The 4,202-nt window shown below is 41.7% G+C and overlaps 1 long non-coding RNA gene across 1 annotated transcript; it reads left to right on the forward strand.

Moving 5' to 3' along the window:
- Positions 1–557: 557 nt before the first annotated feature.
- On the forward strand, positions 558–3,995 carry LOC123166511 (uncharacterized). The gene is made up of 3 exons (XR_006483574.1): positions 558–1,028; positions 2,287–2,348; positions 2,923–3,995. It is a non-coding gene; the product is annotated as an uncharacterized lncRNA (long non-coding RNA).
- The last annotated feature ends 207 nt before the right edge of the window (positions 3,996–4,202 follow it).

Below are 4,202 nucleotides of genomic sequence, written 5' to 3' on the forward strand. Positions count from 1 at the left end.
TAATAATATTTTTTTGCTTGATGTAAACTCGGATTAATTTATCATGTCACTTGAACCAAGCAACCTTTTTGTGGCATCGGTTCGTGATTTCGGTGTGATATATTCTCTCAATTCCATGTGCTAAGTGAACATATGTTGTCAGTCTTTTTTTTTTAATCTATGAAGATGTTATATGCTGTTAATTTTCAACGAAATGCATATGCCAGGAGGCACATCATATATATAGATCTCTAACAGTGACTAAAGAAGATCCAGCAAAAGATGAAGCATATATATTTTCAATGTGATACAATTAAAGTCTGAAGCATCTGAAGGAGATAACTGAACAAAGCATTTTATATAATGTACCTAGCTTCATGATTGAAGCAGTACCAGCCGATAGGGTAATTAGTACTATCAACACTGTCGTCCAGCTCCATTAAAAAAACACTATCGTCCAGCCATAGCTATTACCGGCAATGAAACGAGCTGACATACAACAAAACTGTAAATCCACAAATCATTGAAAAAGATATACCCTCCGTCTTTTTGACACTAGGAGCCACGGAACCCGCTGGTCCGCCGAGCTGCGGCGGGAACCCCGGCAGTGTGCTGATGCAAGGAAAAAAAACTCTCTCTCTCTACTCCCGTAAGAAAAAACTCTCTTGCCTCTTCTCTCTCCTCGATCCCCTTTCTTCACCTCACCGCGGCCGCCTGATTCCGGTCATCCCCGGAGTTCCACGCCGGCCAGATCCCTTCCCCGAGGTCGCCTCTGCCCGCTCGACTGCCCCTACCGAACCCTAACCCACCGCCGCCCGACGGCAACCCAATCTCCGGATCCGGTGCCCGTGACGCGCCTCCCACAACCCCGCCGTGCGCCGCTTCCCCCGGCCACGGCTGCCGCGCGACGACGACGACGACGCCCTTGCCCTCCTCTTGCGCCTCCTCTTTGCTCCTCCTGCGCTGGCAGTGTAGCCGAGGCGTTGGTGGTGCACAATGGTTCTCTTTGGGCCACAACGCCTGAGGTGGCAGCTGCGGAAGAGCAGCAGGTGATTAGTCTCCTTATTCTCCCATTACAAACCTTGATTGATCTCCTTAATGTTCAGTTCTATGCATGCGTAACTGGTATGTCTTCAATTTCTATTAAGATTACCTACTATCATCAAGTACATAGTGTAGATTATGTCATTTTAACTGATTACGAGTATTTGAACGGTTAGTACACCACTGAATCTGAATATCAACTATAATGCTTGACAAAATGTTGGTAGATCAGTTTAACTTACAATATATACCACAACTCATAATAATAACTTGCAGAGTTTCTTGGAAAAGGTTGCTTGGTGCATAAAGTTAGAAAAGCCTGCAGTATATACCACAACTCAAAATGCTTGACGAATCATAATTTCTTAATTAATAACTGGAGCACAACAAGGGAAAAAAGAAAGGCAGTACATGGAATGTTGCACAGTTTCTTTTTTTGTCTGCGAAAAAATAGAGTAAAAACTGTATTACAGAGTTACCTTAAATTTGTATGAATACGAGTTACTTCTATAGCAGTATAACACAGTTTTTCCATTTTTACCTTAAATTTGTATGAATACGAGTTACTTCTATTTGTGCTCCAGTATACTCTGTATGAGTTACTTCTATAGAAAGAAATAAAGTGAATTTTCTTTTGGATATCTTCATCATTTCTAACTTTATACAAATAGTAGTGTAGCAGTGTTAGTTTACTGAGAAGTTTGTTCATGGCCAAGATAATTTATGCGTCACAAGAGAGTTTGTTGAACTATAGTATTTTGTGCTGCAGAATTTGTGTGTTCATATACTTGTATGACCAAATTTGGTCCCCAAGATGTGCCTCGATTTTTACAGAAAATATGGAACCAGAATTGCTGGCCTGAAAGTATGCCCCAATACATTTAGATTGCCATCTTTCTTGTTCAACTTTCTATTAATCTTTACCAGTTATGCACAAAACAATTTTGTAGTTTTTATAGTGGTGCCACACTGAAAAGTTTAGTCTTGGTGACATTATAATTCCTTGAGCTCAAATAGATCCTTGCCAGCATTTAGTATGCTATTGGAGTAAAGGCGGTGCCTATTAATCTGATTGTGTTGGCACACTATAATGAAGCTACGTTTTCCCAAGAAATAACCATGCTGTAGGCTTCTAGGGTGGCTGTACTATCAACTGGGTGTTGTTTGCATATGTCCCTATCAGTATCAGGTTCATTCTTGCGCGTTTGTGGATAGTTTTTTTTGCCTTCGTGTGCTAATCAACCATCTCTGCGCTTGCTGCAGACCAAGATTCCGAGGAAGGGAGCCGTCATCAAAGGGAAGATCAACAACGACTCGGTTGACAAGTGAGTGCTATCTGCCTTGTGCTGGTTGCCATATAACTTCAATTGTAATTTCATAAATAAATGTAAGAAGCACCTGACTGCAATTAGAAATTCAGAATTTCCCCTGTTGTTAGAGCTGGGCATTTGTGTGCTACGCCTGCAATGACTAATTACTCTTGTGTACACGGTTAAGTGGCCTTCATTTTAACTTGATGCTACATTTATTCCTTTGTTTTTAGGAGCTGATAATAAGCACAAGTTGTTATGTTCTATTTATATTCATGTTCATACTTGAAAAAATAGCAGTATCTCTATATAATATTTAGTGTCACATAATTTCAGTAAAAACAACCCAAAATAGTTTTAGCATGGCCGGCCAATTCCTGCTCATCCATACACACACAGCTGGCCAGCCGATTAACAACAAAGGATTGAAATATGCAGCTATGAGTACAAAACGACCAAAACCCATTGCTTGTAGTATTACTAGTGTTTTTCTTGTGAAATTCATATTGTATATCCTTCTCTCTTTCCTTGTGTTGATCGTTATATACGGAGTTGTACTTCTGGGTGTGCTTATAATACCCTCTCATAGGAATGATGACATCGACACGGGGTTGTGGTGGCGGCGGCGGCGGCAACAACGACGACGAAAATACATCAACACGTGGCTACGATGGTGACGAAGGAGATACATCAACACGTGGCTACGACGGCGACGACGATGACGAAGATACATCAACACATGGCTACCACTACTAGGGAAAACCTTATACACAGAGGTATAGCAGTAGCGCTGGTTAGAACAGAGCGCTATTGCTAGTTACCCGTAGCGCGTGTCAACAAAGAGCGATGCAGCTATGGTTGTAGCAGTAGCGCGTCCGCAGGTAAAAGCGCTACTACTATAATTCCCACACGGGTGCCGGTAGGCTAGGAATAGTAGTAGCGATGCTGCAAAAAGAACGCTATCGCTAAGTGCCTTGTAGTAGCGTGTTTTTTATATAGAGTGCTATTGCTAAAAAAAGAAAATAAAATGGAAAAGAAATAGAAAAGTAAATAAAAATGAAAGAAGTAGAAAAAGGAGAAATGAAAAAGGAAAATGTAAATAAAAACAAAACAAAAACAAAAATAAAGGAGAAAGGCATAGCAGTAGCGTTTGTTGTCAGAAAGCGCTACAGTTACTCTAGCAGTAGCGCGTTTTGTACTCACACGCTATTGCTACGTCCTTAGATAAAAGGAAAAGAAAAAGGAAAATAAATAACTACTTTCTATAGCAGTAGGGTGTTTTCGTAGAGAGCGCCTACCCGTGGTACTACTATTTTGACTTAACCTCACGCGGCTGAAAATTTTGCTAAGTCATTTCCCTCCTCTTCTCCCTATCCCCCAACTCCTCCGTTGATGCCGTCGATCGCCCTGCTCGATCGAGGCCGCCCTTGACCTCACCGTTGCCGCCCTCGACCTCACCGCCGTCGCCTTCGACCTCGCCTCCGCCGCCCTCGACCTCACCGTCGCCGCCCGAGCCTGCCTAGGACCGCCCTCGCCGCAGCCGACCGCAAGGCTCTCCCTCTCCTCTCCCCCGCCCTCCTCTCTCTCTCTGTGCTAGGGCAATTCATATGTTGCTGCTGTGATGTTCATATGAACCCTAGGTGTTCATATGAACCCTAGATTTGTTTAGGGCAATAGGCATTTTTTTAGCATTTAGGAAAAAAGATTAGCAAATTTTTAGGAAATTAGCTAGTGCAATTTTTTTTAAAATGCCTAAACAGTAATTCCATTTAGCTTTAAATTAACAGATGGTATATAAATAATAGTAGCATTTATCTTTAAATTAATAGAGGCTATAAACAAAAAACATTAGCATTTAGCTATAAAAAA

Source organism: Triticum aestivum, chromosome 7D (assembly GCF_018294505.1).
Source record: "Triticum aestivum cultivar Chinese Spring chromosome 7D, IWGSC CS RefSeq v2.1, whole genome shotgun sequence".
In the NCBI taxonomy this organism is placed as follows: Eukaryota; Viridiplantae; Streptophyta; class Magnoliopsida; order Poales; family Poaceae; genus Triticum; species Triticum aestivum.